Here is a 12,930-nt window from a genome sequence, read left to right as displayed (position 1 = left end):
CCACATACACAAATTCTTTTGACGAAATAACCATTATATTTTTCGGGTTTTAAGTACAACTTACATTATCAGCTGGTGCAGCAAGATGTGGTTTACACAAAAGCTGCTGTATCGTGCGGCAATGAACCTAGGCCTATGTTGTCCTCTCTTTGAAATTCCCTTGCTTTCGTGTGCCTCAGTTTTAGGCCACAAGCAGAACGATCGTAATATCTTAACGACGCAAAATTTCATTATTTACTAGAATGAGTACAACTTCTATGTAACATACAACTGTCATTGATTCCCTTTAGAAACAAAGTTTTTTTGATTAATTTACTATTACTAAAATCTGATTATCTAGTAACGTACGTAATTTTGAACTGTCAATTACGGCAAGGAGATATTTGAGCGACGCGGGATTTTATTTTCGTGTCCCGGTGCCGCGTCGCGAACCTTCAGTTGGGTAATGCTGCCTCAAAGCATTCTCTCACGCAAAGACTTAGTGTTTCTTCATAAATTGGACAAAAAACCACGAGATAACTGGTAAAAGGCGATTAGCGGTAGGTTCATTTGATAAGTACACAGACGTACGCAACTCATCTGTAAAATGTACTTTCTCCTTCTGCTCCATTTCGTTAAGGCGTAAGACAATATTATTGCGCACTCGAGCTGAAATTCCCTCTCATTACGCCAACTGCGAGAGAATTCGCTGGCTCTATTTTCTCGTCAATTATTGCGTCGCGAACCTTCAGTTGGGTAATGCTGCCTCAAAGCATTCTCTCACGCAAAGACTTAGTGTTTCTTCATAAATTGGACAAAAAACCACGAGATAACTGGTAAAAGGCGATTAGCGGTAGGTTCATTTGATAAGTACACAGACGTACACAACTCATCTGTAAAATGTACTTTCTCCTTCTGCTCCATTTCGTTAAGGCGTAAGACAATATTATTGCGCATCCGAGCTGAAATTCCCTCTCATTACGCCAACTGCGAGAGAATTCGCTGGCTCTATTTTCTCGTCAATTATTGTAGTTAAAAAATTTCAGAAACGGATGGACTACAACAAAGATGACGAATGAAACGGTGTAACCGTTTAACATGGATTCTAGGAGCAGCTCACTCATTATGGCCGTGGCTGTCAACGTGTTAAAAATATCCGAATGAAAGTCTTCGAAAACGTATGCTTATCTTACACAAGTGACCAACGACGATAATTTCTTTTGTTTTCGAGGTTGCTCGTTTCAGCACTCAGAAAGAAAAGAAAAAGGAATCATAAACATGTATATTCACCAGAACAATTGTCGTACACAAAAACAAACTAATAAAAAGGCGGTCTGATAGACCCCTATGTAGTAATTGTGTTCCTGTAGACATCCATAGATAGTAGACGGGTTAATGAAATTTAAGCTAACAAACCCACATATACTGTCATTTATTTATTTAATTTATGACACAGGTATCCATTCATAATTAAAAGAGGGACAACACATCACGATGTCCGTTGCACGAAATGTGGACGAGAGTTTTCTGGTTTCTCATGGAGGGAAGTATGGCATAGGTATGACAGAGTATCATTTGAAAACGGCCAAATACAAGTCATCAGATACGAGTGCCGCATCTTTGAGAAGTTTAACACACTTCTTTGGGCAAGTCGTTCCAAGTGACCACGAACCTGAACTAGGTGAAGTGGAAGGCAAATAGGCCTTCAGTTTAGTGCAAGAGAACCACAGCTTTCGTTCAAGTGGCTGTACGTCTAAACTCACCCCGAAGTGCTTCGAGTCTAAGTACACTCGTGGCTGCACAAAATGCGAAGCTATTGTTGTTAACGTGCTTGCTCCACACTGTCGTGGTGAACTGCATCGAGAAAGGTGCCGACTGAACTGTATTACTATTCTTTCTGATGCGTCTAATCGGAGACACAAAATTCTGCCCTGTACTTGTTCGACATGTATTGTCTCTTGAAGGCATATGTGTGAAAATTCTCCAATTTAAAGTGCAGCCTGGTGAAACTGCAGATATTGTTGGAAACTGTCTATGTGATATCATCACAGAATATAATTTGTATGACAAGGCCGTAGCATTCTGCGGGGACAGTGCCAACATAAACTTTGGTGGACGGTCTCGAAGAGGGACAAACAATATTTTCCACAAATGAAAGGGCTGGTTTGGTCGTGACATCATTGGTGTAGGTTGTGCAGCGCACATAGTGTATAACGCTATAAAGACAGCTGTAGATGATTTACCAGTCGATCTAGAGTGTTTCATTCACAACATTTATTACTACTTCAACATATATTTTGTGCGTGTAGAAAGGCTAAAAGAATTTTGTACATTTCTAGACGTAGAGTGCAAACAGTTACTTGGATACAGCGGTAGTACCAGATGGTTGCGCGCCCGGCTAGCCGAGCGGTCTAACGCGCTGTTTTCCGAGCGGGAAGGCGTGCCGGTCCCCGACACGAATCCGTTCGACAGATTAGTGTCGAGGTCCCGTGTGCCGGCCAGCTTGTGGATGGTTTTTTAAGCGGTTTTCCATCTACCACGGTGAATGCGGACAGGTTCCCCTTATTCCGCCTCAGTTACACTATGTCGGCGATTGCTGTGCAAACGCTGTCTCCACATACACGTACACCATAAATACTCTATCACGCAAACATTGGGTTACACTCGCCTGGTATAAGACGTTACAGGGAAAGAGGAGGGGGGGGGGGGGTCTACTTGGGGCCGAACCGCACAATAACCCTGGGTTCGGGGTGTGGGGAAGCGGTGGGGTGTGGGGTGGGTGGCTTCGTTGGCCTTGATGCCAGCCGTTGAGAGCGTTTTACAGCTCTATGGACCACTAAAGTCATATTTGCTGGGTGAAGAAAAATGCCCACAATACTAAGGAAATTTTTTGAAAACCCATGCTCGAAGCCCTCCTTATGTTTTTACATAATCAATCGTCAATTTCTCATGGAGCAATATTGAACACAGGAAGCCAGCATGTTACACATGCAGAGGTTGAAGAAGCACTTCATGATTTGAAAGTGAATGTGAAAGGAAAACGAAAAATCAGATTCGTGCCACATTTTATAAAGTGTTTTAAACAAACTTGAATCTGACGGGGACATAAACGTTATTATGTTTACTGAAACCACCTGTGAATTTTATGACAGCAGGACAGAGCGGATCAGATTACTGTTAGTTATACAAGAACACACAACTTTACTGCTCGAACCAATGCACAGTTTTCTCTTTAAAGCAACGAAGATCAATTCACGGCTGAGGACACAAGTAACTTCTCCAGAATAAGTTTAAATTATTCCTTCTAAAACATAAGATTTAGAGACTCAGCTGAAAGCCTTACTTGAGTAAAATTACAATATCTTCTCGGCTAAAGGCCAAAATAATATTTAAGATCAGCTAACGAATTTTTTTAAAAGCCAAGCGTTTACAAATTCCGGCTAAAGGCCACATTAAGGAAAATGAAAGTCAATTCTTAGGCTGAAAGCCCAATTAAAAAATTTGTTTACATAATAAAAGAGACACTTTAAAGGTAAGCCTTTACACAGTACAACAGAAAAACATCTTAAGAAAACTTGAAATATCTTGTCGACTGAAAGCTCAAGCAATTACTCAAGAATATTTAAAGACAACCTTAGGGAAAATATTTACAGAACACGGCTGAAGGCCGTTTCAAGAATTCAAAATAATTAAAGAGAAACCTTACAGACGAGGATCTACATACTAAAGCCACAGATTCTGAAACAAACGCGGCTGGAGGCCTAAACACAGAGCAACAAGAATTTTAAATAATACACGGTTGAACACCTAATCTTAAAATAGTTGGCATGAAATTTGGCTGACGTCCATATATTACACAAATGTTCTAATGTGTGTGAAATCTTATGGGACTTAACTGCTAAGGCCATCAGTCCCTAAGCTTACAAACTACTTAACCTAAATTACCCTAAGGACAAACACACACACCCATGCCCGAGGGAGGACTCGAACCTCCTCCGGGACCAGCCGCACAGTCCAGGACTGCAGCGCCTTAGACCGCTCGGCTAATCCCACGCGGCTATATTACACATAAAACAGACAATATTAATACACGACTGAAGGCCTGGCACAGCACCTGCGACAAAAGAAAATGACAATCACGAACAACAAACAGTGGTGCTCAGAAGTGTTCCAAGGGTCGGCCTGGAGTGGAAACTAACCACAGTTTGGGTGAGACAGGCAGCCAAGTGTAACACTAAACAACACGACCTAGGACTGCTGTTAAACCAAACAACAAAATTACCTGTGTCCCAACCGACCAACTGCCTATTCCAGTACGCAGACAGCATTCTTCTGCTCAATGGAAATCATAGATGCTACCCACAACTCGACGTAAACAATAACTCGAACAATCGTAAAAGCAATCACTGCGGAACAACAAGAACGAATCGATTCGACACACACAGTTTCCGGCGACCGAATACACGTCTTCCGAGAGACGGCCGACCGACCGACCGACGCACGTCGTCCCCACTCACGTTACGAGTGTCGGCCACGGTCGGGCGAGTCTTGGCTGTCCGGAGCTGACTGCAGCTCCACCTCGACTCAACTCCGTGTCCGTTCGGAAGTCGGAGACGCGGCGACCCGGGCACACTGGCCCTGCCCAACTATGCAGAGGTACCTCTTTCCCATTGCCACCACATGTCTGCACAAGGAAGGAACCGACTCACGTCCGGCAAAATAAGCAACAGACGAGGCCCACAAACTGTCAAAAGACCACATACACTACCAACCGAACGACCAACCAACGGTCGTCCCGCTCCAATCTCCTTCCGTAGCAGAGATCATGTGTGTCGGCAGCGGTCGGCGAGCACTGGCTGTCCGTGCCTCACTGGCGCTCCGCCCCGATTCCCTTCGGACGGACGACGTCCCGGAAACACTGGCTCGGAGCCAACCATGCAGAGGGAACACCGGCCCATTGGCCATCCGAAATCTCTGCACCAGGAAGGAACCGACCAAGGTCTCGCAAAACGATCAATTTAAGGGGCCCAGAAGCGATCGGTAGACCAAGTACACGTCACCCGATGAGACGACCGACCGAACGACCAACCAACTGCCGTCCCTATTCAAATCTCCTTCCGTCGGACAGTACATCTGTGTGTCCCCAGCGGCCGGGCGAGTACTGGCTGTCCGGGCCTCATTGGTGCTCCGTCCCTGCAGACTTTCGTCCCCGACTGCTGCTCCGTCCCCGACTGAGCTCCCAACTGAACTCCAGACAGACGACGACCCGGAAATACTAGCGGTCGCTCCAGAGATGGTACGACAGTGCACTTACCGATAAGCACTGATGCTGCCACTGACGGGCAACCAAACCAGCAACCTAGTGATACCAGTAAATCTAATTAAAGAAAAAGACGAGGCGACAGAACCACAAAAACAAGATGACGAGCAATAAACGGCATAAGCGCGAGCGGCGCACGGCTCATAGGGCACAATACTTTGAGCAGTGGGTGGATCATTTTTTTGCCTTTTCGGACTTCAAGCGGGTTCTTTTATACGATGTATCTGCATAGGCTGAGGTCCAAAAATGACATGAACCTCTATTAAACGTAATGCCAGCTATAACATCAATGACAATGAATTATTTCAAGAATGTTTTGATATGCAGCAGTTTGTCACCCCTCAGAAAATAGACTAATGAAACTGACACTGATATGCGTTGGGCACAGATGATTCAGCGCTTCACATCGAAACAAATTCCTTATGAGAATATTTCAAGTGTTATGGAACTTGCTTTGTGTCTTCCAGGTAAAAATGCAGTTGCTTTCATTCAGTTTCAAGAGAAGACAACATTTCTTTTTAATTAATTGCGAGAATATGCAGTGTACATTTTTACAAATGATGGTACTAGTTTTTTGTAAGATTTTGTTTTCTTTAATACAGCACTATAAGAAAAGACAGTGCTTGACTTCAAGGCAATGACTGCAATAAGCTACAAGAAAGAAATGAGAAATTAACCAAGTGACCAGTAAGGACGATTTTGTGGGAATCCCGATAAAGCCACCTAACTAGGCAAATAGATACAGTGTCCACATTCAGTGTGTGAAGTAAAGTCTGAGTGGAGCTCAGGCATCCTAGATCCGCTAGGCAAAAATTGCTGCACTTCGTGCCTTGTCTCACTGCTGCTCGATCTGTTGTTCGGTTCGAAGCTTGTTACTGAAATGTGTTCTAGTAACCGTGGTGCCAAATCTTGCACGTGAGCTGTGTGCGTGTTGTTTCAGCCATTTTGTATCACATTTGAAATTCAGCATCTTTTAAAAGCGCTTTCATAAACTGTTCTCGTTCCGTGTGATATTTTTATCACAGCAGTTGTCAGTAATACACAAGACGCTGCCATTGCACCGCTGTTCCAGCCAGGAAGTTGGATGTGGTCCTTTCCCTCTTCCTGGAAACTTCTCACAGGTAAATACTACCTGTGCAAGCCTTAGTGGCTCTCGCCGCTGTAGTTCCGTACCACAGAAGTGGGAGGAGATCGATAGAGATCGTGTTGCTGCTCACTGCTGCAAGTGTTTGCGTATTTTAACTCTTCAACAGGTTTAAATAAAATTCGTATTCATTACTATAAGTAAGTACCACATCTGAACGTGAAAGAATCTGCAATCTGCTTTCACAAAACCTTGTCACGTCCTTGTGTAATTTATGTTATAGCCGGTCATCGTCACAAAACATGCTGCAACTGCTTTCTCCTGCGACCGCTACACCCTGAGGGAAGATTTGCGACCTCCAGAGGATCGCGACCCAGAGGTTGAAAAATATTGATCTATGGCACATTAACAATAATAATAATGTCGTGTGAGTAGGGCCTCCCGTATGGTACACCGTTCGCCGGGTGCAATTCTTTCAATTTGACGCCACTTCGGCGACTTGCGCGTCGATGAGAATGAAATGATGATGATGATTAGGACAACACTACACCCAGTCCTTGAGCGGAGAAAATCTCCGACGCAGCTGGTAGTCGAACCCGGGCCCTTAGGATTGACAATCCGTCGCCTGACCGCTCAGCTACCGGGGACGGACCATATGTTACATTATTATGCTACTACACACCAATAATCAATAAGTAAAATCAAATTATGCAGAAATATTATGACAAACCAGGTCCGAGTTAAATACATTTTGAAACAGAGACTATGAAAAGGAACCCAGATTTTCATTTTCAAGATAGGTAAATTTGTTACTAAAGAAACACAATTCATTAAAAGGAACACATGTTCCACGGTGAAAGACCTCCATCTGTTTGAAGGTATAAAATGGTGTATGACAGACGAAGTATGACTTAACAAACCGCACGTTATATAAATAGTTCCAACAAATATAAAGCATTTTTCTCACCATAAAATTCTTCCCCTTAAGAATTAGAAATATATTCCATATACCGTTATTATGCAAGGGAAATTCGGAAAGAAAGTGCCGTTTGGCAATAAAAAAGGAATTAGCTGCAGATAAAGAAGCAAAGTATTTCACAATACTCTGTTACACTATTTTTCAACATAACCCCCGTAATTTTCCATGGATTTCTCTTAGCGTGCCATACGTTTATGTATTCCTTCGTCATAGAATGTTGCCGCCCATTGCCCAAAGAAGTTTAGGCACCTGACATGAGCAAAGTTTATAAAAACCCAAATTTTCAGTAACCGCATCCTAATTACTGTTCGAGAAATTTGTGAAAATTGACGAGCAATAACATTAATCGTAAACCTGCTGTTTTTCTTAGTCATTTCTTGGACTGCACTAACCAGTTCATCAGGAACCGCAGATGGACGACCACCTCGCTCTTCGTCATGCATTTGATCACGCCATTCCTTAAACTGTCAGACCCATATCTTGTCACCGCATTTTGTCCATAAACCTCGCAGATTTGTCGATGAATGTCACTTGGTCTAACGTTCTTAGCATTGAGAAAACGAATCACAGATTTTCGATCAACGATGCAAATACAATCGCTACGGACGACACACAAAACAGAAGCAGCTCCAAATCGCGCCATTTCTTCTGCCTGAAACCAGAGATACTACTGCGGATGAGCGGAACTGCGATCGTAGCAGTGCTGTGGAGAAAAATCAAAACCGAACTTACTTTCCGAGCTACCCTCGTATTAAACAGAACTTACATGTACAGAATGTGAAATACTAGAAAATGCTGCACAAAACACAATGCTGTTTACTGGCATGATTCCTATTGAGGTAGAGACCAACAACACAGGTACGCCTTGGAAAGATCACAAAAATACCAACTGGCGATATATTATTATTTAAGATTTATACTATTTTATAATCGGATGTATTAGTAGAAGGCCCATGTATAGAAAGTGGGCAATAAATTTGCCCACTAGGTGGAACCCTGCTGGGATGGAACACAGAGCCGCACAGTGACAGAGCCCTGCAGAGACGTGACTGGATGCCGAACGCCGGAAGGGTCTCCAAGCCCAAAATGAACGGAGCGAGCAAAAATCGGCCCAACGAGAAGACCGCTTGGGTAAGCCACCACTGGCAAAAAATATATGTAAAAGTCACACTACCGCTATTAAACAGCACACTGCTGCACAAAACTGAAGAAAACGTCCACAAAGTAGAAATGACATGTCCAAACCACTTATCAAACTGATACTAGGAGGAGAACTTCAAAGCGACTAGTGGTTATATTATCATATCCTGCCCAGAGAAGAACCAAGAAGCAAGTAAGAAGCAGAGAAAAAACAGGAAGAAAAAAAGTTGAAGAAACACAAGATTGAGACCAAGAAAGAAGATGGGTGAAGAATAGACAACTTACCTTCCCAAATCCCTATCCTATTGTAAACTTGTCGTCTGCGAAGTATTACAAGGAAAAACGACCGCTTTCAGCGACACATACCGATGACTTTCACACATACAAAGCCAGTAAACCACGAGATTCTGCACTCACAGCTCCATTCCATTATGGGACCTCCACAAGAGCAACACACACTTGCGAAGCCAACAAGGAACGACGAACAAAGCTGTACATCAAATACTTGCCCACATCCACCTCACTGAAGTCCATCACCTTCGTGCAAAAACATTCGCCAACCTCATGCTTATATATTCATAGGATTGTGTGCATGTATGACATCAAATTATGTGATGTAGGAATTGTGCAAAAGAAACGTGTGACAAACTAAATAAGTTCTTATAAAAACAAAGAATAAAAATTATCGTTGTGGATGTTTTCCCTTTTTTTTAACATTTGTGCCATTTGTTAGGATAATATCTCAATACTTGTGTATGTATATTTCTTTGTCAAAGCAATTCTTGGAAATAATTCTTATTTGTAAATGTAACAATGTTGAAATGAGTGTCTAGAAACAAAAACATTTTATTTGTACATGATATTTAGAAAATGTGTTAGGAATAGATTTTACTTAATTACTACATTTATAAAAACAATATTTCTAAGAAAATCGATGTGAAAGACTCTTCACTTTCCATAACAAACTTCTTAAAAAACAAACTTCACACTGAAATAAAGAACGAAAATAATTAAAAATTAGTAACAGCATAAAAATATTCTTCTCTTATCATTTTTAATTATAATGTGGAAGAATATAAATATATAAATCAGTAATACAAACTATCATAGAACAGAATAATGTGGCTGAACAGCATGCAACAAAATTTAGATATATTAGATAATTTTTGACTTAGACAACGATTCAATCATTGCCTAAATACAGTGCAAAAATTAAGATCGAAGGGTGGTGCTATATAAGGTGTCAGGCAAATCCAACACCTTCTATGAAAACCCTGACATGATAAGCAAATCCAGCAGTATGCCACATAGCTCTGAATAAATAGTGACATTAAATTAACCAAAGTAATACAAGTAACGAGTGAGCAAATGGAATACCACAGACTAACACAAGAATGCCTAAATGCATGTCATACCTTCCCACCATGAGAGACAGACGCAGTTACGAGGTTAGAAACGAGAACAGAAGCCGAGAGCAGAACCATGTTAAGCTGGAAAGCCCTACGATAAGGGAAGGACTGAACACCCATGTCGCCACCTAACCACTAGGACAACGCCAGCTGCAAGTTTTAGCGTGAGACTTTTCGTGTCTTTGTTACGTCAAGGACCATCCCCCAACCCATGTTAAAATCTAGAGCCCTCCAGAAGAAAAGTATAGATCTTATGATAACACAAAAAGGGCCACATCTTTTAGTGTGAGACTTTTTGGTGTCTCTGTTACGTTGCAAACTTTAAAAACAATGCCCCACCACGAAAAGTATAACGTTTCTCATTGGATAGACAGAATTTTTGTAGCCGTAGCTTAAGGTTAACATTGAGACTCTGATTGATCAGATGAAAACACAGCCAGATAGTTTTTTTAAACCTACTTAGGTAAATGGTAGTAAGGAGAAGTTAGGTGAAGAGTTACTTTGGAGACAGCGTGGTGAGCCCCCTGACGAACACCAACAAGGTAACGAACGCACGCGATGCCGCATAACAGCGCATAAAGCCTCACTCAGAACTGCTGAAGTCTCATCTGTTACACCCCCTTTTTGCGTAATACTAGTGTCAATCGTCAATTAAAGCACATGGTGTTCACATTTGCCACTTGAAGTAAAAATCTGAAACGCGATGATTTTTCTGTTATATAGTTATTGAGAAGCCCAATCAGCCACTGTAATTTACGACAAGCTAGATAAGTAATTAAAGATAACTGACGGTCACTGTAGACCAATTTCATAGTTTTCTCTTTTGTGAAAATTTAAACCTAGATTATATATGTGATATGGCATAAGTCATCCTTCGATCCATTGTAGAACTTGGAAACCCATTCATTGAATATTCGTTCACATTTTTGTTGAACGGATTTTGTTTCTACCATCCTGTATTAAAACACTTCGTTTTATCAATAGTGCAATTTATAAACAATGTTTTGTGAGCAGAATAAAATTTCCAATGGTAAACTTAACTGCTTTTTCGACGTTATTTTACCAGCTACGTAAAAATAGGAAAGCCTTGAACCCCTTCCACTAAATTTAGTTAGTATTAAGATTCTTTTTCAGTGAGTGCAGTGGAGCTGACGCTGAAATTATTGAGTATTTGGTTATATCATCGCTAGTCTCATTAAACTCTTCTGAATTCTACATGTCATGTGTGGTCTGGCGTCTCCTTACCAGCAACAGGTCCCAGGTTCAAAATAGTCAATTCCCTAAAAAACACTCTCAGAGCGTCGTTGCGCGAAAGTGGTAAGGAGACACGATTTAGAACAAACAGACACTGCCCAGAATGTTAGAATGGAACAGACCGAAAGATATATCTCTTCACTTCTGGAGTGGAGAGGGGCCGTTCTGTTGTCGTTCTTGGAGGGAGAACACATAACGAGAGCGTATGCAGTTTTACTCAAAGAGCGAGGAACAAGTCTCTCCTGAGTATTTCACTAGGGGAGCACCTCTGTCGAGAGCGAATCGGAGTGCGACTCTATACTGAGTCCTTGCCATTAAGTGTTGTTCACTGTGTGGTCCACCACATTTATTGTGCGGTGTGAACAGACAGCTATAGTTAAACGCCTGTGAGCGTTATTTTGAGTGGCATCGCTGTGGACTGGTTATCTGACAGGTGTACCACGCCAATAGTTAGACTAGGGGCGAATAGGAGTCCTTGACTTCATCAAGGCGTAGGGAGAGTTTGATTGGCGAAGGTCAATCCAGATTGAACGAGATTTATCTTATTTGTCAGCAGCGAGCAGCGCAGACAGCAGTCATCAGAGCTTACAGTAATGTGCGCTACATCTATTGCGAGCCCCATATTTCCTCCACAACAGTACACTTCACTGCATTTGACATGCGACAGCCTCGACTTTACCTAGCAACATTCTAACAGATAATTATTCAAGTTAAGTAGGCATGGTTCTCAGCCATTTTGCCAAGTCAATAACAATTTTAAAAGTTTTATAGAAATTTCATTAGCGAATCCTATCCTTAAGAGGTAACTTCACATTCCGAAAAGAGCACAGAAATAAATTGTCAGGTTCATAACTAGAAGAGCCAATGTGATTTCTCAGAATTTTTGCAAAATAAATAATAATTTTCGTTAGTTTCATGCTTTTCTTACACTACTAGCACTACTCCAGTACCCAAGTATCTCACAAGTTAGGTAAGACATTTTGTGAATTTTTGTGTCATTTTCTTACAGCAGATGACTCCAGAAGATATTTATTAATGAAAGTTTTTCAGGCATTTCTCTTTAGAACGTTAGGAGCGTCTGTCTGACTTCTGTAGTAGTGTGGGGATGGAAATTGCATCTTGGAGGAGCCACAGGGTAAAAGGTACATCTCAGATTAATCCGTTGCGCAGAATAACTGAATAGCAAACACGCTCACAGTGGTGCAATGCCTAGTACAAGAATATTAATTACAGCTTTTTCCTGAGGTGAAACTTTCATAGATTAATAAACATCATTTCACGGAATATAAAATTTCATAGTAAAACAGTGATTATAAAACGGAGTTCAGGCCATAACAAATTAAAGGCCTACAATATTTCTTCTGATGTAACAGGTTTGTACAGAGTGCTTTGAGTGTTCGTTTCTTTTATGTGAGTGTGTTAATAATGTTTAGCGTTGAAACTGTTAGTCACTTCTGTGACACAGAACAGTTTTAGGGTCTTCCTCCTCTTACTGCCCTTGTTGTAGTCAGTTTATCAGTAATCATACAGTCAAAGTTTGCACATAATTTTGTGAATCGTCATTAAAATATTTATGATCTTAAAATTACGAAATGCATTAACTTATCAAACTATAGCAGATTTAGGCCCCTCCTACACAACTCATATCCTGTACAACGTTAAGGTTTATATGTATGAGGGAGCGAAATAGAAACGAGACGTGTGGGAAAAGCTGTTCATTATTTCAAAAGCAATCGCCATGACTTTTAACACATCTACCCCACTG

This window comes from Schistocerca gregaria, chromosome 3 (assembly GCF_023897955.1).
Source record: "Schistocerca gregaria isolate iqSchGreg1 chromosome 3, iqSchGreg1.2, whole genome shotgun sequence".
In the NCBI taxonomy this organism is placed as follows: domain Eukaryota; kingdom Metazoa; phylum Arthropoda; class Insecta; order Orthoptera; family Acrididae; genus Schistocerca; species Schistocerca gregaria.
The sequence above is the reverse complement of the archived record's forward strand: the minus strand, read 5'-3'. Positions refer to the sequence as shown.